The sequence below is a fragment of the Bufo gargarizans genome, chromosome 11, assembly GCF_014858855.1.
Source record: "Bufo gargarizans isolate SCDJY-AF-19 chromosome 11, ASM1485885v1, whole genome shotgun sequence".
In the NCBI taxonomy this organism is placed as follows: Eukaryota; Metazoa; Chordata; class Amphibia; order Anura; family Bufonidae; genus Bufo; species Bufo gargarizans.
Genome location: NC_058090.1, coordinates 41,423,319 through 41,445,204, shown reverse-complemented (window position 1 = coordinate 41,445,204; position 21,886 = coordinate 41,423,319). Strand labels below are relative to the sequence as shown.

The window sequence follows — 21,886 nt, the reverse complement described above, 5'->3', positions numbered from 1 at the left end:
AGCCTTACGAGGGCTTGTTTTTGTGTGGGAGAGGCAGCACTTTCTAATGCCACCATTTAATATTGCATACGATGAGGAGCTGGAATTTTTTTTTCCAAATAGGGTGAAAGTGGGGAAAAAATAAAAACGCAATTCCGCAAAAGTTTAATGGGTTTTGTTTTGTGTCAGTAAAACTGACCTGTTACTGTCATTCTCTAGGTCAGTACCATGACGGCGATACCACATATGTATAGGTTTTCTTTAAATACAGATTAGGCTACTTTCACACTTGCGTTCAGAGCGGATCCGTCTGAGACGGATCCGCTCATATAATGCAGTCGATGGATCTGTTCAGAACGGATCCGTCTGCATTATATTGTAAAAAAAATTCTAAGTGTGAAAGTAGCCGCAGACGGATCCGTCCAGACTTTACATTAAAAGTCAATGGGGGACGGATCAGTTTGAAAATTGAGCATATGGTGTGTCAAATTTAAACGGATCCGTCCCCGACTTGAGCCTCATGCACACGACCGTTGTGTGCATCCCGCGGCGTTTGTTCCATTTCCGTGTGGACCATTACTTCAATGGGTCCGTGAAAAATCGGAAAATGCACCTTTGTGCAGCCGAGACTTACGTGTTCCGCCGTCAAAAAAATGGACCGTCATTTTTTTGACGGACAAGGTCCGGACCCATTCAAGTCAAATGGGTCCGTGAAAGAATACACGGATGCACCACAAGATTGGCATCCGTTGTCCTGATCGTAGGGTTATTTCATACAGACGGATTCCGACGATCAGTCTGCATTAAAAGCTTTTTCCAGAGGTGAGTGTACGGAGCTGTGTGAGGGCTCATTATTACAGGGCGATCTTTACTTATTATTGACACCATTTTGGGGTGTGTATGACTTTTTGATCACTTTATATTCCATTTTTTGTGGGAGGGGAAGCGACCAAAAAAGGGCGAATCGGCCATTTAGAATTTTTTTTGCCGTTTGCTGTATGGGATAAATATTTTTATATTTTAATGGTACAGTCATTTTTGCACGCAGTGATGCCCATGATGTTTATATATTTTGATTTTGGGGAAGGGGGGTGAATAGAATTTTTAATAAAAAAATAAATAATAATTTTATATTTTTTTTTATACTTCTTGTAGGCAACTATAACAAACAATCAGATTGCTCGTCTTATAAACTCCAATGCATTGGCGTCTATGAGGATTTTCCTAGTTTCCAATGGAGCCCTGCCATAGGAACTAATATGCGGCAGCTTAGGAATACAGAGGCTGCAGCGCACACACTCCGGCTATCCTTGCTAGGGGGAGCCGGTATAATCTTTGCTCCCAGAAGCCGTGGTCATGTTTTACCATGGCATCTGAAGGGGTTAAAAGTATGCAATCAATGTTATTGTCAATCGCATACATTAGGCATTTGGTGGTTATGGTGCCTGCCATGCTTGTTGGGAAAGGGTTAAAGAGGACCCATCATCTCTCCCGAAATGTCTGTTTTAGTAATTAACTGCATTCCCCATGTAATAACAATTACGGAGCCTCTATCCGTATGACTGTGTTTTGTCATTCCTCTATTATTCCTACTAGAAGTTATGAATGAACTGCCAGCAGTCTGCAGCACAGCTGGGTGCATGTCCCTGCACAGTCTGACACTATCCAATCAGTGCTGCCACTAGTGTCAGACTGTGCAGGGACACATACATGTGGTGCCGGGTTAGACCGACCGTCTACATTTACCTCATCTACAGGATTAGTAAATCCAGGGCCATCTATTGGCGAGCAAGAAATCCCTGGCACCACAGAAAAAAGTGAAACCACTCTTAGAAAGGTTGGAAAGTGATTTTCTAGATTCCCTCCAGTTATTATGACACCTAGAGCAGATCCACCCCCCATAGCCATCGATGCATCTGACTTCCGCCACGTTGGGCAAGCAAACTGCGCTACAAAGATTAATATCAGTGAGAATTCGCAGACGCGACCGCCGATCGGAAATTCTTAAACTCACCTCCGACGATTACAAAACAATGCACATGGCATTGTGAATATTACACGCAGGGCAGAGGTAATCTCACGGCCGCCACCAATGCTCTTCTCTGTAAGAAGACAAGCCACAAGCAGGTTCACCGAGCAGCCGTCTTCTCTGCCGCTCCATTATGCAAATCAAGACTATAGATCCTCAAACACCTGCAAGTTTCTATACCTCTAAAACTAATAAAAGGTCATTTATAATAAGTAGATTCTGCATGGGGGGGGGGGGTTCATATCATAATTTATATACTGCAAAGTAACGTGCGCCAAATTAGCACAACGAGTTCTCTTGCGCTGTCATATATCGCCTTAGGGCTCATGCACACAAATGTATTTTCTTTCACTGTCCATTCTGGGATTTTTTTGCGGACCGTATGCAGAACCGCAAATAAAACCACTCCGTGTGCATTCTGTTTCCGTATGTCCGTTCCGCAAAAAAAATAGAACATGTCCTATTATTGTCAGCATTACGGACAAGGATAGGACTGTTCTATTAGGGGTCAGCTGTTCTGTAAAATACGGAATGCACACGGACGTCATCCGTATTTCTTGCGGATCCGTTTTTTTTGCAGACCGCAAAATACATACGGTTGCGCACATGAGCCCTTACTGAGGTTTGATTTTCCCCTAGGAACAAGGATTCTACATGAGGATACCTCCGTCATACAACGTCCAGGAGCACATTCACGTAGGCCCGCAACTCATGCTATAAATTATACATTTTGGCTACCAGTCAAGTGCAGCACAGTAAACAATGTAAATCCCAGGCAAAAGCCATGTCCCCCCCTAGTCACATTAAGCATCAGTCACATTTCTGTCTCCGTTTGATGTTCGTCCGAGTTTCATCAATGAAGAATCCGTGTTTGGTCCACGTGTCCTGCGTATTTCACGTACAATGCTCAGCTGAAAATTCATTTCCTGAGCATCTCCTACCAATGGACGCCATGTGCGTTGTGCAAGTGGCTTTTCACGGACCCGTAAACTTCAATGGGGTGTTTGGTCCACACCGCGGACTAAAGTAGTGCACGTCTCCGTGATTCTAGCAAACCACAGATGTGTGAACAGACACATTAATAGGGTTGTCCTGCCATATATATTGATGATCTATTACATATCAGGTCTGACACCCGACACCCCGCCGATCAGTTCCTTGCGAGCCCTACTTTATTTTACACTGCACATAGTCTTTAAAAAGTTTTGGCGGTGCAGTAGTACAAGTTCTTGCTCTGTTCACTTGAATGGAGCAAGTACCTGTAATTACACTACACCACTGCTACAGAGGAGATGACGGGCAGTGTAATGAAGAGGAAGCAACACTTCCATGGAGCTGATCGGCGAGGGTGCTGGGTGTTAGACCCCAGCTGATCAGATATTGATAACCTATCCTGACGATAGGTCATCAGTATATATGGCCTGAACAACCTCTTTGAAAATCAATGGGCATGTGTGCAGTCCATGGAAAATGCAGATCGCCACACGCCTGTGAAAAATGGAAATGTCAACCAGGCCTCATGATGCCAGATTCCAGCAAACCTCATTTACAGCATTACAGGAGGCAGATGAGGGTTTTCTGACAGTTCATCCTATTCAGGACAACAGGCGTGTGTGGGGAATATAAAATATATACATTCTGCTGCATAAGTGATCGCCGCATCCATTAAAGGGGTTGTTATCCAATATAAAAGTATCTTATCTACAGGAGATATGAAATTGCTGGGAGTCTGACCTCTAGTTTTCCTAAGAACGGAGTGTCCGCTCTCTGAATGGAACGGTAGTGCACATGTTGGTTCACCTCTCCATTCACTTCTATGGCACAGATGGAGAGCAGACTACTGCTGTCCCATAGAAGTGAATGCATGGTAAGTTTCTATTTTCTGCAGCTACGTCAGAATTTTACTGCAGCATTCACCCCCCCCCCCCCCCCCATAATACTGCCTATTCTTGTCTGCAATTGCGGACAAGAATAGGACATGTTCTATTTTTTTTTTCCCGGAGCCGCGGACCGGAATTTTGGGGCCGCGCTCCAGAAATACGGATGCAGACAGCACACTGTGTGCTTGTCCGCATCCATTCCTGCCCCATAGAAAATGAATGGGTCCGCACCCGTTCCGGATAATTGCGGAACGGGTGTGGACACATTCTATGGACGTGTGAATGGACCCTAAGGTTACATCTACATAAGATGGAAGTGCTGCATATTTGCCGCTGCGGATTTTTGTGCCAGTACCATCAAAGTGGATGAGATTTTAAGAAATCTCATACACCTGCTGTGAGAAACCAAATCTGCAGCGCAAGTTGACCTGGAGAACAGATTTTAAAGGGAACCTGTCATCAACTTTGTGCTGCCCATACCAACGGCAGAATAAAGTACAGACAGGTGAGCTGATTTCAGCCGTCTGTCATTTAGAAGTTAAAAGTAAGTGGTTGCCAAGAACCAACATCACAATCATTGCAGACTGGGCCTGGAAAAGAGTCACTGCCTCCTGAGAAGAGTCCTGGTTCTTCATGATCTCCTGCTGATGGCTGACAGTCTTCTACCTAGTTTTCCCTCTCTCTCTCTAGGAGAGAACTGCCAATCATCAGCAGATGGGGAGAGAGCAGGAGATTAGGAATAACCAGGACTCTTCTCAGGAGGCTGTGACTCTTTTCAAGGCCTGGGCTGTAATGATTATGATGCTGGTTCTCAGCAACCACTTACTTTTAGCTCATGAGTGACACAGCGCTGACATCAGCATTTCTGTCGCTATTTTATGCTGCCCCCAGTGAGATCAGCATAAAGTTGAGGCAGATTTTCTTGAAGGTTTTTCAGCCAAAGCCGGAGGTGTATCCAGCAGGAAGGAGAAGTAGAAGTCTTTCCTTTTTATTACTGATCCCTTTCTAATCCACTTCTGACTTTTGCAGGAAAATCTGCCTCAAAAAAAAAACCCCTCTGCTTGAACCTACCCTAAATTTGCAGCATCCACTCTTTGCAGGGCATATTTTAATAATGTATTTTGCTGCATATTTGCATTGAAAATGCTGCGAAATCTCTTATATTTTACAACCTACCTACTGGCAGATATGCAAGGTGTCTGCGTGACGCCAGAGCTGACCCAGTTTGTGGTTAGCCATCTTTCCCGAGATATTCATAGCCCTTCCTCTCTTCCAATATTTTCATTGCTGGCTTAACTAAATATTGCACAAATATATTTTAAACAGCAAACGTCAAACAGAATAATGTGGTAAACTTATGCTGACAAGAAATACAAAAATAACTGTACAGTGACCGGACTGGTTAGTCACTGTCCAGAGCCGATATGGGGAATAGAATGACAGCTGCAAGACCCCTTGGTACTACTGGACCAGAAGTGAGCCATGTCCAGGTCAGCAGAACCGCAGGTGGTCCGGTTGTTGCGCTCATGGACACGGAAAACAAAAAATACTGTAAGTGGTAGGTTGTCAGAAAAACACTATGAAATGTGTTAGCCAGTGTGCATTTAAGTCAATAGATCGCCATGTAACATCTGCTGGAGCCACGTCCTTTAACCCCCCGTATGGCATAGATACAGTGTACCTCATACACACGACCATATATATTAAACCCGTGTGCAGATAGTCTATGGGGCCATGGACACATCCGTTTTTTTTTTGCAGATCTGTACGGTTGTTCCGCAAGTTATAGAGCAGGTCAAATTACTTGTCTGCATTTGCTAATGAGGATTGCCCTTTCTATGGATGGGAGTGAGAAATATATGAAATGCACAAGGAAAATGGCTTTGGGTAAACCAAAGTACGGACATGGCCGTCTGCATGAGGCCTCATATTAAATATACTGTATTTTTTTGCTTTATAAGGGCTCGTTCACACCCAAAAAAATTTGCATTCCGTATACGGTCCCTATACGGAACCATTCATTTGAATGGGTTCGCAAAAGATGCGGACAGCACTCCGTTCTGTGACCCCACAAAAATTTGTCCATTTTGCAGACAAGAATAGGAATCTCTATAAATGGTCCTCCTGTTCCGTTCTGCAAATTGCGAAAGGCACACGGGCGGCATCCGTGTTTTGCAGATCCGCAATTTGCGGACCACAAAACACGGCACGGTCGTGTGAACAAGACCTAATATGCATTTTTTCCCCCCCAAATGTCATTATGGAATCATTAGTATCCAAGGGACGCAGAGAGCAGCGAGTGTAGAGCTGCTAGCACTGGCAATACTCAACGCTCTCTGGTCTTCTTCCACGTAGTACTAGACAGCAGAAGACCAGCGAGCAGCGAGAGCAGGAAGAGCACCCCGTCTGGAGGTCTGATGAAGATTGGGTGTATGATCTGAGGTCTGAGAGAGATTGTGGGGAGGGGACTGTGCAGGCCATATATACCGGGAGGTCTGAAAGACTGGGAGTCTGATTGGAGGGGGTGTGGGGGGGGGGGGGGTATCGTCTGATAAAGACTGGGTGGGGGTCTAAACTGAGGTCTGATAAGGACTTGGGGGGAGGGGGAGGATCTGATCTGGGGTCTGAAAGATTTTGGGGTCTGATTAAAAAAAAAAAAAAATTCTTCATCTAAGGCTAGGGCTACATGATGACATTTGTCTCAGCAATGTTGCGCAATATTTTTTGTAATGATAGTCAATGGTGACAAATGCCGTCATGTAGCCATACCCTAAAGTCTAGGTGCGTCTTATGAACAGGTGTGTCTTATAAAGTGAAAAATACAGTAATTGCTCCATATAAATGCAGGTAATGAGCACTGAAATTGCTGTATGCACCGTTTTTTTGTCCAGCTGAAATCCGGCACTCGTGCTGGAGTGGATCCCATCATAGTCCGTGGGGTCTGGCAGTGACCGGCAGTATCAGCTACGCTGCATCCAGTGAACTCCAGCAGGCTGTTTGGACAGCGGTAAAAAACAAAAACAAAAAAATCCTCCATATGAAATTGGTATGGCAGGGTCCCATAGACAGCTACGGGTGCAGTAGTACACCGTCGTCATACTCAGTGCTGCAATATGGTTGCAGTCCAGAGCTCAGGGTAGGTGCACACTGACGGGTAGCTGGGCGAGAACAGCTTCATGTACGTGCAGTACCGAGAGCACTGCCATAAACACGTGGGGACATGTAGAAATCCAGAGACAAGATAGACATTGGATACTTTCCCCGTCACCAGTTGTTACATAATGAACAAATGCTATTCTCCATGACACAGCTGCGCACCCTGGCCTGTGCTCCTGCCAGCTAGGGCGCTGCAGAAAATACAATGAAGCGTCTGTACAACTCAGAATTCATGGGCAGTAAACACCCATTTCTGCTGGAAGAATAAACAGTGGCGGTCAACAGGATTGTTTTTAACCCCTCGCTTCTCGCCCACTGCACAAGTGAAATTGTACACTCGGTCGGTGACAAAAAAAACGTAACGCCCCCAGATAGAAATGTCAGATTGCTGCAAAACACAGCATGCAGTTGTCTCAGGCAGGTGTTTAAATTATTACAGGTGTGGTCTGATTAGAAACTGGGTCTTGCCACAAGATGGCAAAAAGCTGCTTCCCTGGCTGCCCTACAAAAAGGCTTCCAGAGGCTACTTTTGGATAGGGTACGTCCTTGGTGGGAGACTGACTGCCAGACTTGCCTCTACAATACACTCAAAGACATTTATTCCAATTGATAAACTTTGACAGGGGCCGCATCATTGGACTGGGAGAAGCAGGAAGGTCGTTTTGATGAATTACCCGCCATCTAGGCGGTTCTGACCTAGCCGTCAGGAGAAGCGTTACATGAGGGCATGCACACAAGATCTAAACCAGACATCCTCAAACTGCGGCCCGCCAGCTGTCGCAAAACTACAACTCCCAGCATGCCCGAACAGACAACAGGTATCAGCCTACAGCAGGGCATGGTGGGAGTTGTAGTTTTACAACAGCTGGAGGGCCGCAGTTTGAGGATGCCTGATCTAAACGATCTTGTAAGATCTAATGAATCCACCATTGCACATCTGGTGTAATTAGACATTTTTGGTGAAAAACTGCTTATGCCATGCACCAGAGGTATAGCTTACAACCTCTTTACCCCTTTAGAAAACCTGTAAGAGCCCCCCGCCCCCCTACACACTTTCCATGTTAATATCCTCTGTGGTGTAATCTAGGCCTCTCCCATAAAGTTCAGGTATCAGACTCCAGTTTTTGGACATCTCTAGAACTGCACACGGTAAAATCAAGTATTTAAGCGCTCACACAAACGTATTTTTGGTCTGCATCTGATACACATTTTTTGCGGGTCGGATGTGGACCCAGTCAATTCAATGCCCGCAAAAGTTGCAGACAGCCCAGCAAAAAAATAAAACAGAACAGGTCCTATTCTGGTCTGTTTTTACGGACAAGGATATGACAGTTCTACAGAGGGCAGGATGTTCTGTTCCACAAAATGCGGAACACACACACACACACACACACACAGTATCCGTGTTTTGATGATCCTGCGGACGGAAAAAACTGTAACAGTCGTGTGCATGAGGCCCAACTCTGATGGCGACTATAAAGCGGTTGTCTCACCTCAAACATTGGTGGCATCTCTCTAGGACAATGTTTGGTGCAGGTCCTACCTCTGGAACCCGCACCTATCCCTAGAACAGAGCCTGCAAAGTGCCAATTTCTGAACTCCTATAGAAATGAATGGGAAGCGCACCACGCAGCTCGGCCAATGCTCCATTAATTTCTATGGGGCTGTCGAAAAATTTCGGTGCTCCCATAAAAAAAAATAACTGGTGGTTTCTCATGCATGGTCCACTGTCCCTCAATTTCATGGTCCGTTCCAGAGATAGGTATGGATCCCAAGGCTGGGACCTGCACCTATCTAACATTAGTGGCATATCCTAGAGCAGGGACGCTCAACCTACAGCTATTAGGGCATGCTGGGAGTTGTAGTTTTGCAACAGCTGGAGGGCCGCAGGTTGAGCATCCCTGTCCTAAAGATATGCCACCAAGGTTTGAGGTGAGAGAACCCCTTTAAAACAGCTAGCGAGATACAGGAATTTTTTGGGTCCCTGGTCGCAGTGTTTTTAGGTGTCATCATGCTCTCCTCTCATTCCCCACCCCCATTTAGAGACATTTGCTCACCCTCTGTCCTCCTTCTGGACAGAGGTAATAAAACGGTTGACTGAAGTCTTGGGAAGACTATAGGCAACCAAGTCAGTTTTCCTTTGGACCAGTGACTGACATGGAACTGTCACACAACCGTATCCATTTTGCGGGCCACAAAACGTGGATCCTGTATGCATCCCGCACTTTTCACAGGCCCCATTGTAACAATGACTATCCTGCAAAATGGACAAGAATATGAAATGTTCTATCATTTTTTGCGGGGCCTGGAACGGACATACGGATGCTGACAGCACACGGTGTGCTGTCCACATTTTTTGTTGCCCCATAGGGGCCCGCATCCGGTCTGTAAAAAAAAAAAGTGGAATGGACGCGGACTGAAAATACAGTCATGTGAATAGCCCCTTAAACTGCTGCAGAGTCTGCTTTGGTTTGAAGAGAAAAATAAATAAATGGAAACTCCCAAAAAGAATATTTCCACTGCTGTATGTTTTTCCTCTGGACTTAATGCAAAAATCCAGCGCATTTTCTGTAATCATTTGGTGTCTATAAAAATGTTTTTCCAGTGTTTTATTAGTCTAATTACACAAAGGCTTGAAAAGTCCCAGGAAGAGAGAAGCCATAGGATTTTACTACTGGGGCCTAACTACAACCCTGTATACATGCAGGGCCAGTGCTACCATAAGGCAGACCAAGCGGCTGCCTTAGGGCGCACCCTGGGGGAGGGGGAGAAATCTGACATGGGGGCATGATGTCTGACATGGGGCTGTGAGCTGAGGTCTGATTAACATTGGGGGTCTGACCTGAGGTGTAATGGAAAATATTTTTTACTTATTATCCTCCTCTAAAACCTAGGTGTGTCTTAGAGGGCGAGAAATACGGTCCTCAAACTAGCGAGTTTATGAAGCAGAGAGAAGATACCAGGACCACACAAAGGAGAAGCCAGCTGCTGCAGATGGGACCAGGGCCAGGTGAGCTGTGAGGTGGGTGGGGGGGGGGGGGGAACGCCAAAATGTAGCTTCACTTGTGTTGTCAAAAATCCTTGCACCGGCCCTGTATACATGACATCCTAGAAATTTTTTAAAACTTCAAGGACAGTTCTGCACCAGGGCAGATATCATCACAGGAAATTAGAGAGATATCCGCACATCACGTGCTGCTGGATATCTACTGTCCCGGTGATAAGCCACTTCATGCTGGGTCGTGGCGGACTGCAGTATAATTCAATTAAAGGGGTTGTCCAGGGTTAGAAAAGTATGGCTGCTTTCTTCCACCAAAAAAAATATATAAATCTGGACAGCATTTGTAGACTGATCCGGATGCGGATCGGTCTTACAAATGCATTGCAAGAACGGATCAGTCTTTCCGGATGTCATCCGGAGAAACGGATCTGTTATATATTTTTTTTTTCACATTTTCACCGGTCTGCGCATGCGCAGACTGGAAGGACGGATCCGGCATTGCAGTATTTTCAATGTAAATTAATGCCGGATCCGGCAACTGATCCGGAATTTGAGACTGAGATAATACGGCAGTATGCGATGGACATCCTGATGTATCCTGAACAGATTTCTCTCCATTCAGAATGCATGGGGATAAAACTGATCAGTTCTTTTCCAGGTATTCTGTCCCTATGACTGAACTCAGTGCCGGAAAAGAAAAACGCTAGTGTGAAAGTACTCTTATGTATGTCTTTTCAGGTCCTTCACAATGTGCATTCCTAATATCTTTATGCAACTGTTATGTTCATGTAATATGCCTGGTTCACCAGCAGGTGGCAGCAAACACGACAGAGCTGTACTTAGAATAGAACTTACCATTTTATTCTAATCCCCCTCTGGAGAGGAGTGGGCTAGTCCTACTTCCTGCAGGAAGGGTGGGGACCAGTTAGTTCCAGTCTAGATTACCCCCAGCTAGGGGAAAGGTGTGCAGGGGCATGTCTCTGTTGGACGTGCCCACGCCAGCCAGAGCACCTTAAGCTCTGCTGGCCATGGAGGCCAAAGCTTGAAACCTCAGGAGCCAGGAGGAAAGTTCCCTGGCATAACCTAGAGTCAGACTACAAAGTGAAGTGCAGCATACAGAAGAAGCTGAGTTATACAGCCAGCCTGTCAATACAGCAGAGTCAGAGAGAAACAGATATAGTACAGTGGAGTTTGCCTGCCAGTTTCATGCTAAAGCCTGCTGGAAACAAGAATAAAGCCCGAAATCTGTTTTGGAAAAACGTTTACCCAAGTAAAGCTGCTATTGAACTTCATCTTAAACCCGTCACCTGGATTTTGGGTATAGAGCTGAGGACATGGGCTGCTAGATGGCCGCTAGCATGTCCGCAATACCCAGTCCCCATAGCTCTCTGTGCTTTTATTGTGTATAAAAAACGATTTGAGACATATGCAAATTAACCTGAGATGAGTCAGAGCTTGAAAATATGACTCTTCTGTGCTCACACAAGAAAGATATGACTCATGTTAATTTGCATATGTATCAAATCGTTTTTTTCCCCACAATAAAGGCACACAGAGCTATGGGGACTGGGTATTGCGGATCTGCTAGCGGCCATCTAGCAACCCATGTCCTCAGCTCTATACCCAAAATCCCGGTGACAGGTTCCCTTTAAGGTTTGGACTCAAGTTCTTTCATAATCCCTCAATTATTCCCCTATTTATTGCTTTGGAGCCAAAACCTGGGGTCCAGCAGTATCCAGGTAGGAGCACCGTGACACACAAAGACACAGGCCGCACTATACCACTCAGCTTTCCTACACCTGGAACGCGTTATAGGAGGGCCCTAGGGGGAGGCGCCCGTTGCACAATGTACTCTCTACAATGTCCATCACAACCCACCCAAGGACTCTCCGAGAGTGTCAGTCCGCTGTCACAGTCTGCCCATGACGTCATCACTATAGATCCCCGCCACTGTTTGCACACCCTCAAGGCATCTCACAGTAGTGCACATACCTATACTATTCCCCCGCTGGCATCTCACAGCAGTACATGCTAAATCCCAAATCATCAGTTACACGGCAGACGCAAGAGAGACATAATAGCATGCATAGACATAGCATAATTGCAAAGCTGGCGTGCTCTAGCAACAGGCACATTACAGTTCAACTAGGTGGCACTGTCATGTGACCTCCATTGAAATTAATGAAAATCCTAGTAATGGGACTGCGATGTCCTAGTTGTCATGGGGGTTGCTCCAATGTTAGGGCGGACGTTCCTTTTTTCATTTTGTATTTAAAGGGCATGGGCATTAATAGGGGAGTAATGTACACGAAGCGGACAGTAAGGCAACGCTCATGCCTTTGTTGCAGCTCCAAGATCCCAAATCCACGCACGTGCTGCAGAAATGACTTCATTCCGATGTAAGGAACAGATTTTCAGATGCAACAAATCTACCATTTGTGAAGATAACCCCCAGTTATAAATGAGTTTTCAGAAATGAATAGCACAGGTGAATATAAGAAACCTTGTAATATATCTGCCGGCATCTTTATGTCCATTCTGCAAAAAGAACATATCCCATACTTGCCCGCAAAATGCAGACCACGGACCCATTGAAGTCAATGGGTCTGCAAAAAACGCAGATGCAACATGGACGGTACCCATGAGGCCTAATTTTTGCGCATGAGCACCAGTATATGTCCACAGCGGCAAATTCCTCTTCATTCCGTGAAGAATGAGCACGAGCTCTTGCTCTAGTAGGAAAAATACTGTGTAGATGAAAAAAAAGGAGGACCATTTATGAGCCTGTATAGATTCATACTTAAAGGGGTTGCCCGGGCTTTTACTAGTGATGACCTGTGTGGGGGGGGGGGGGGGGGGAAAGGTGCGCGCAGTGCGCATGTGCCGTCTCACTTCTCTCTTATGTCCGCTGCAAAGACAGCAGCAGCAGACAGGACTGCACACGCCGTCTCCCCATACAGCTGATCGGCGGGGGTGCCGGGTGTCGGATCGGATATTGATGACCTACCTGATGATAGGCCATAAATAGTAAAAGCCCGGACAACCGTCAGCAGTTCTGTACCTATGACACTGGCTGACCTGTTACATGTGCACTTGGCAGCTGAAAACATATGTGTTGGTCCCATGTTCATATGTGCCGGCATTGCTGAGAAAAATGATGTTTTAATATATGCAAATGAGCTTCTAGGAGCAACGGGGGCGTTACCATTACACCTAGAGGCTCTGCTCTCTCTGCACTTTAATTGCACTTTAATTGACAGTACCAGGCAGTAAAAACGTCATATTGCATGGTCAAAGTGCAGAGGTCTTGGCAGTTACAGAAAGAACAGAGCCTCTAGGTGTAATGGTAACGCCCTCATTGCTCTTAGAGGCTCATTTGCATATAATACAAATAATTTTTCTCAGCAACGCGGGCACATATGAACAGTGATGGCCAGTTCGCATTGTTCGCCCGTGCACACATGCGGGCTGCCATCTTTTCTCACAAGTCCGGCGAGGCACAGGTAAGCCCTTACCTGTGCCTGAGCCGGTCTGAAATCAAATGCGGTCAGCGGGAGCAGGCAGTTATGAGAACAGCCGCCGGGGGCCTTCATCGGGCTGTTCTCTGAATTGCCTGCTCCTGCTGACCGCATTTGTTTTCAACCGGCTCGCGGCACAGGTAAGGGCTTACCTGTGCCTCGCCGGACTTGTGAGAAAAGATGGCAGCCTGCATGTGTTCGCGGGCGAACAATGCGAACTGGCCATCACTGCATATAAACATGGGACCAACACAGATGTCGTCAGCTGCCAAGCGCACATGTAACAGGTCAGCCAGTGTCATAGGTACAGAACTGCTGACAGATGCCCTGTAAAAGTACAAATAACAATAAATAATAAAATATTATTATAATAACAAAACTCTTGACATAAAATACGCAAGTCTTCTCTACAAATAGAATATACTAATAATAAAGAGCGCCACCAGTGACAAGGCCAAACGTCCTCTGTTACCAAGAGACAGCCTGCACCAGCCACTAAGTGGTTAACTCAACTCAATTAGAAATCGTTCAGCTATAAAGTAATGATTTTGACGTCTTCGATTCCTGAAACTGCTCTGGGAGCTGGACGATTTTCACCCTGAAAACTCAACAGCCTCATCCTTGGCAGTGACACACAAACATAACTATAGACCGAAGAGAACGCGACAAGAGACTTTAGGTCAAAGGACAGAGGAACTTGGCGAGCGTCCCATGGGCTGGGCCCTGCGCCCAACTATTTGCAATGCAAATCAGTAAGAGAGTGTCCTGCAAAAGGAACCTTACTCAATAACCCCGGCCCTGCATAAGCGTAATTACATGCTGCCGCCTGCCGCCATCAAAGGCTTTCTGGAGCATAACCCATATCCGTACGGCAATAAAATATAATCATTCTGTTCTGGGCGGCTCCACCCAGAGTCAAAGTGTAGTGTGTCAGGAACCAGTGTGCGAGAATAGCCGAGATATCACATAATGTGAGGACGGCCACACATCCACAATGTCAGAGCGTGGACGTACGGATCCCATGATGTAGCAGAGCTCAGTTTGCCGTTTTACACGGTGCATTGTGTGAAATACGCTGCATTTTCTTCAGCCTCAGGCACACAATGGTTGCTATACACTTGTATAGATGTATTACTGTACAGCGGCACAAAGCGCACCGCGTCATAGCAACCAATGACGCCGTGCACTCAGCAGGACGGGTTTTCACAGACCGTGGTCCGTGAAAATCCACTTATGTGTTAATGAAGCCTTACATGTACGCTTGGCAGCTGAAGGCATCTGTGTTGGTCCCATGTTCCTATTTGCCCGCATTGCTGAAAAAAATGATGTTTTTATATATGCAAATGAGCCTCTAGGAGCAACAGGGGCGTTGTCATTACACCTAGAGGCTCTGCTCTCTCTGCAACTGCTGCATCCTCTGCACTTTGACAGGACCAGGCAGTGAAAGAGTCATCACACTGGCCCTGTCAAAGTGCAGAGGGCCCAGCAGTTGCAGAGAGAGCAGAGTCTCTAGGTGTAATGGTAACGCCCCCGTTGCTCCTAGAGGCTCATTTGCATAACTTTAACATAACTTTCTCAGCAATGCGGACACATATGAACATGGGACCAACACAGATGCCTCCAGCTGCCAAGCGCACATGTAATAGGTCAGCCAGTGTCATAGGCACAAAACTGCTGACAGATGCATCTAAGATGGAAAAAGGTTCAGAGTTAGTTTTTTTTCTCCAGAAGCAGCGCCACTTTTCTCCACAGGTTGGGTCTGGTATTGCAGCTAAGGCTTATATTTATGGTAATGTTCACGTTTCAACCCTCTTTACCATATACAGTAGGAAAGCTCCCAGCAAATACAGTGCATCAAACATATCCAAAGGGCTCCATGCATCCAACAGAGGCCAAAATAAGATAGGGCCGGCCAGGGGTGCACCAAAGAGGCCAGGTGAGGCGATCAGGTAGGGTAAAGATGGCGGCAGCGGAGGGGCCATGGGCTATGAGCGCTTTCTTTGTGGCAAATGGGTTAGGTTAAGAAACTGGCATTGGGGAGGGGGTGCTGTTTCAGTTTTTGCCTCAGGCAGCAGAAAGGCTAGGTGCGCCCCTGGAGCCGGCATATACTTTCTAGGCAGAGGCGTCCTGCCCCCCAAAAAAATAAATTGACTAGTATGGATTGTGTGACCACAAACAATATGGTATTATCATCTAGAGCAGGGATCGGCAATCTTCGGCACTCCAGCTGCTGTGAAACTACAAGTCCCAGCATGCACACTTTCTTGGCTGTTCTCGTAATGCCCACAGACGTCAAAGGAGGATTCTGGGAGTTGTAGTTTTGGAACAGCTGGAGGTTGCCGATCCTTGATCTAGAGTCTATTCTATCCAGTACTGTATAGACACTATGGCTGCCGATTACTATGCACACACGTCTGGTACAGTTATATGGGCTTATGTGTACAATATATATATATATATATATATATATATATATATATATATATATATATATATATATATATATATATATATGCAGATGCGCTGGTTTTGGAGGTGCTGTCAATGGATTATACGGGGTGTGTTTATAGCTAGGCTGAAAAATGTACTACACTGCAGATTTCTTCTGAAGGCACACCCTAATAAAATAGGCTGAGCACACCCACATAATACATCAATATATCAAAATGCTAATGCGAATCTGGGAATACAAATAGATCTATCAGATATGTGCTGTAGCCTGAAGATGCTGGGGGCCCCGTGTCAATCATCTATATCTACCCACCAATGCCATTGCAGGCCACCTTATAGGAGAACATGCAGCTCGTCTACCCTCAGGGGAGGTTTGGTGGTGGTGGCATCAGCTATGAGCTTTGTGGTAGTCCTCACGGTGGGTCACCTGGCTCCATGACTCCCCCAGGCCACGCATGCAGTGGGTCGAGGTCCCCTCGGGGCACACCCTGGATTATTTTGGAGCCTCCTGCCTTATGGTGGCTGGGCTGCCCCTGATGGTGGATGGGTAGCAGGGTGCTAGTCAGGGGGGCAAGTGGAGGGACAGTGGCTGATGGAGGCATGGACCAGGCCGGCTTGACTATAGCAAACAGTCTCTTTAGGCCCCTTCCACACAAGCGAGTATTCCGCGCAGGTGCAATGCACAGTTCTCAAGTATATCACATAGCAAACATTTCCAAAAAGGCTGCGCACAGGGGGTAGGCCGTATAATAATCTTTTCTAAGTGTTTCTCTAGATATACAATGTAATCCTCCCAATTGACCAAAGGCGTGGAAGTCCTTTCTCAATATATCTGCAGTGCTCAGCTCCAGGGTGCAGACCTAGAATGGATGGCCTGTCCAGTAGTGTGGCAGTATAGATATAGGTAAAGACCACGGCACTCGTATTTGAAGTAATTAGAAATGATTCATTTATTATCCATCCCAAAATTGAATGTTGTAACACTGGCCAACGTTTCGGTCCACCAGGACCTTGTTCACGGCCTTAGTGATGAGGGTCTGGAGGCCCGGTATACTGACAGATCAAAATACGCTTGTGTGAAAGAGACCTATATTAGAACATTCATTGTTTAGCAGTGAACCACTGGGTCACTGCAAACAATCAACATGATATGGTCTCCGCCTTAATCTGCAGGCTGCCAGTTTGTAGTGGTCCTGCCACCAATGCAACATCTTTATCCCCTATTGCAGGGATCAGCAACCTCCAGTACTCCAGCTCTTCTGAAACTACAACTCCCAGAATCCTCTATTCACTTCTATGGGAGTTAGAAGAACAGCCAAGCATGTTGCTAAATGTGCTGCAACTTGACAATATTCTGTATGTTGACCCTTGATCTAGGCGACGCAGGAGGGGGTGAGCCTTGTTGGTTTGGTTACATGCAGGAAGCAATGCATACAGTATATACAGTATGTAGGAACACAACTGTATCAAAAATTATGGATCGAAAGTTACCTACCAAACGGATGCATTTACCACTGAAATTGCACCTTTTGGAGGCGTTTGCCTATTTAGATTTTCTAGATTAAGGGCTCATGCATACATACCGTATGTATTTTACGGTCTGCAAAAAACACGGGTGACGTCCATGTGCATTCCGTATTTTGCGGAACGGAACAGCTGGCCCCTTATAGAACAGTCCTGTCCTTGTCCGTAATGCGGACAATAAAAGGACATGTTCTATTTTTTTGCGGAACGGAAATACTGACATACGGAAACGTAACTTTCGTTTTCTTTTTAGCGAACCCATTAAGATAAATGGTTCCGCGTACGGTCCGCCAAAAAAAAACTGAACAGACACGGAAAGAAAATACATTCCTGTGCACGAGCCCTAATTCAGAAGTTTTCCAACTTTTACAACATTTTTCCGACCCATTTATGTAGGTGTGCCTTTTTTGTACCCGATTTGCAAAAACGTTCTAATTTCTACTCCACCCCAAGGCTGGCATACTTTTCTTCATCAGTGGTGAATGGCACAAAATTTTGCCTTAAAAGTCACACTTTTATGGAGACGCGTGCCTATTCTCAGCTCACTGGCGCAACATTTTCACTCGTATACCAATTAGACCAGTCCCAGTAAATACGAACCTGTCATACTAAAAAATAACCACCAGAGGTCAGACTAATAGCAATACGCCTAGTCTAATTAATGAAGTGCTATGTCGACTTTTTATAAATACTAGGAAAAGAAAGCCACTTGAAGCAAATATGCATGACTAATTTTTCTCCTAAAAACAGGCGAGCTTGATAAACGTGCCCCAATATGTTTTAAAACAAGCGTTCAGCTGACTCCGCACCATCCCCTGTAAAGATGCACAATGGCAGAGCATGCTGCTGTAGACATCTTGACAAGCAAAGAATTGGTTCAGCTAAATTCCAAAAAGCCCATACACATTAATGTGTTTACCGATCCTGCGGAAATCACCAGCTCTGCAGACTAGCATTGAATGTACACTCACATGCACCACAGGCATCAGAAGCAGCTTGCAAACTGTGAATAGACACCCTACTCATATGGCAGGAACCTAGTGGTAGCCGTCTCTATTAGTATATGTATGTCAAGATATTCTATAGTCTAAAACAGCAGTCTAACCTTCCTAGGGTACCCTTGGAGCACATCCTAAGCACAAGCCGAAGACAGCTTGGCTTTAAGTAAGGGGGAATGTAACACCCCAGAGTGGTGTTACCACTTCTGCACCCTGCTACCGTCTCTATTGGTCTAACCTCATGTCATCTTATGCATTTATTCCAGGTCCTCCACACTGTGCATTTCTAATGTTATATAACTGTTTATATAATGTGCCTGGTTCAACAGCAGGTGGCAGCAAATATGGCAGAGCTATATTCCACCTTCCATTCTAAACCCCCCCCCCCCCCCCTCTGGAGAGATGGAGAGAGCTGGGCGAGTCATACTTCCTGCAGGAAGGGTGGGGCAGAAGTTCTAGTCAGTCTAGCTTACCCCCAGCTAGGGCAAGTGTGTGCAGGGGCACGTCTGTTGGACGTGCCCACGCCAGCCAAAGTACCCTAAGCTTTGCTGGCCATGGAGGACAAAGCTTGAAGCCTTAGGAGGAAAGTTCCCTGGCATAACCTAGAGTCAGACTACAGAGAAGAAGTGCAGCATACAGAAGAAGCTGAGTTATACAGCCAGCCTGTCAGTACAGCAGAGTCAGAGAGAAACAGATATAGCAGCGGGGAGTTTGCCTGCCAGTTTCATGCTAAAGCCTGCTGGAACCAAGACATAGCCTGAAACTGTTTGGAGAACATTTATTTAAAGTAAAGCTGCCATTGAACTTCATCTCAAGGTCTGGACTCAAGTTATTATTTTATCCCTCAATTATTTCCTCTATTTATTGCTTCGGAGCCAAAGCCTGGGGTCCCGCCGTATATATGAAGAGACATTTTAGAGTACTTTCACATTAGCGGCAGGGGAGTCCGGCATGCTGTTCCAGCGGGTGAACAGCCTGTCGTATCCGTCCAGCCGCTAGTTCACGTGTGCCCCAGCGCAAGGCGAGAGGCAGCCGGACTAAAAGTACGACATGCAGCCTGCCAGACTCCCCTGCCGCTAGGACGAGTTATATAGAGGGCCCTAGGGGGAGGCGCCGGGTGCACTGGGAGGCACTGCTTCTGTAAGAAGCCCTGATTTTCTCATGTTAGATAACACCTTTATATAGTGGAAACACCCTTTAAAAGGGTACTTGCAAGCTACATTATTTTATTGCCAGTTTTTTGGCTTGTATAATAATTTTTTTCTGGCTTTTGTTTCCTATAGAAAAAAAGTCTATGGGCAAACGTCTGGAAAAAAAGTGTGATTTGAAATAAACGCCATGGTGCAAACAAATGTCAGGGGGAAAAAACACCACTCCCCCCAAAAAAAAAGATAGGGCGCAACAGTTGTCGCGCGACATTTTGTTGCACCAATGTCGCGCGACAATTTTTATAATGGCAGTCTATGGTGTCGCACTGCAACATGCGACTGCGACGCGACAGTCGCAGAAAAATCCATCTTGAATGGATTTTCTGCGACTGTCGCGTCGCAGTCGCAGCATGTCGCATGTTGCAGTGCGACACCATAGACTGCCATTATAAAAATTGTCGCGCGACATTGGTGCAACAAAATGTTGCGCAACAAATGTCGTTGTGTAGACCTAGCCTTACACCTGCAAAACAGGCATAAGGGCAGGGTGAAGAGTGATGAAAAATCCAGCTGGAAAAGCTGCACAGAAACCTTCCATATTACAGGTTTTTGCTGTAAAAAAGCCAGCGGACTTCACTCTTTCCATTAATAAGGGTCAAATCTGCAAGAAAAACCCGCTGTATAAAATTGACATACTGCAGCTTTTCTGCTCTTTTTCATGCAGCATGTGAATGACAATTTAGACTTTCTCATCCACTTTACTAGTACAACACTGCAAATTTGCCACACGAAAATCTGCCAAGGCAAATCCACAGCTCATCAGTCACTCGTGACCCCGACAATTTGCAGACCACCCCGCCCACGACCGTTGGCCGTTTTGTGGTACGCAAATTGCGGATCCGCAAAATACACAGAATGACTGGCCCCTAATAGAACAGTCCTATCCTTGTCCGTAACGCGGACAATAATAGGACATGCTCTATGATTTTGTGGACGGCACGGAACAGATGTGCGGATGCGGACAGCACACGGATTGCTGTCCACATCTTTTGCGGCCCCCACTGAAGTGAATGGGTCCGCATCCGATCCGCAAAAAAAACGCGGACCCAAACCACGTGTGCTTGAGCCCTTAATGTTGGTGAAAAACTTCTCCAGTAAGGGGCTGGAGTAGTTTTTACACCAGGAGCACGGACTGCCGGACGGGTGCATAATTTATGGCGAGGTGCGGAGGGTGGAGGGGGAACAAAGACTGGCGTAAAAGGCTGGTTTTTGTAAATATCGCCCATTGTTTTTTTTCCTTAAAAATAAAATAAAAATGGAGTATGAAACCATCTGCAATTCACCCTTTAACCCATGGTTGCACCCTGTAGGCACTGAGTGCACATACCATACGTGTTGCATAAACCAAATAGGCGTCGTGTGCGACTTACTCCTCGCTCTCAGGATTTACCGTAATATGGGAGACGTCGCACATTTGCTAAATATTCTTGTGCGTTTAAACCCGTCCGCTCAATAGCTGCCTTGACATAAAATGTTGGTCCCAGCTTTGGCGCAGGTCTAGGTGTCCTTATGAAGACTTCCTGGACATGGGCGCCACAGAAAAGCGTTCACTGTGCCCAAGCATCGACCTGATGACAGATACCACACAGAAAGCACGCAGTCCATGAAGAGGGGCTCAGTAGGAAGCGATAGTAATAAAAGTAACAGTAAAAGTAACAGTAAAGCAATACACCAACCTCTGTGAGGCTTGCAGGCGGCGGCGTCCTCCTCATGCTGTAGTGTCCTGCAGGCTCCACTGCACCAGCTGCCCCTGTCACTTGCACTGGGCAAACTCCACACAAGCCGAAGAAAATATAATAAAAAAATATATAAAAACAAAACAAACAGAAAATCAATTATCTGGAAGCCCAAGTGTTGCACTGCTGGGGCCCACACCCTGAGCGGCTTCTGTCAGGTCTCAGACTACCACTTCCAGTCCATAAAAAAAAAAAAAAAAAAAATTGTTTTCTGTCTTGTTTAACTCCATAGAGTCGTCACTTCCTCGTGTTCTGGGCTCCCCTCCTCCTCCTCCTGTGGTAAAATGAAAGCACAGGAATCTCTCCCTGTGCTGCAGGCATCGCCCTGACTTGCTGACTGTTGCACTCACTTTGTTACAGGAGCCATGGAGATGATGACCCCCTCTGTCAGCGCCGCAGGGCAAAC

The 21,886-nt window shown here is 46.1% G+C and overlaps 1 protein-coding gene across 1 annotated transcript in view; it reads right to left on the bottom strand.

Annotated features, from left to right (window-relative positions):
- Positions 1-21,653, bottom strand: part of LOC122921548 (mitotic deacetylase-associated SANT domain protein-like) — an 88,050-nt gene extending 66,397 nt beyond the window's left edge. Inside the window, exon 1 of the mRNA XM_044271600.1 lies at positions 21,421-21,653. The gene's annotated coding sequence lies outside the window, so the exon portion shown is untranslated. The remainder of the gene's footprint in view (positions 1-21,420) is intronic.
- Between the last annotated feature and the right edge of the window lie 233 nt (positions 21,654-21,886).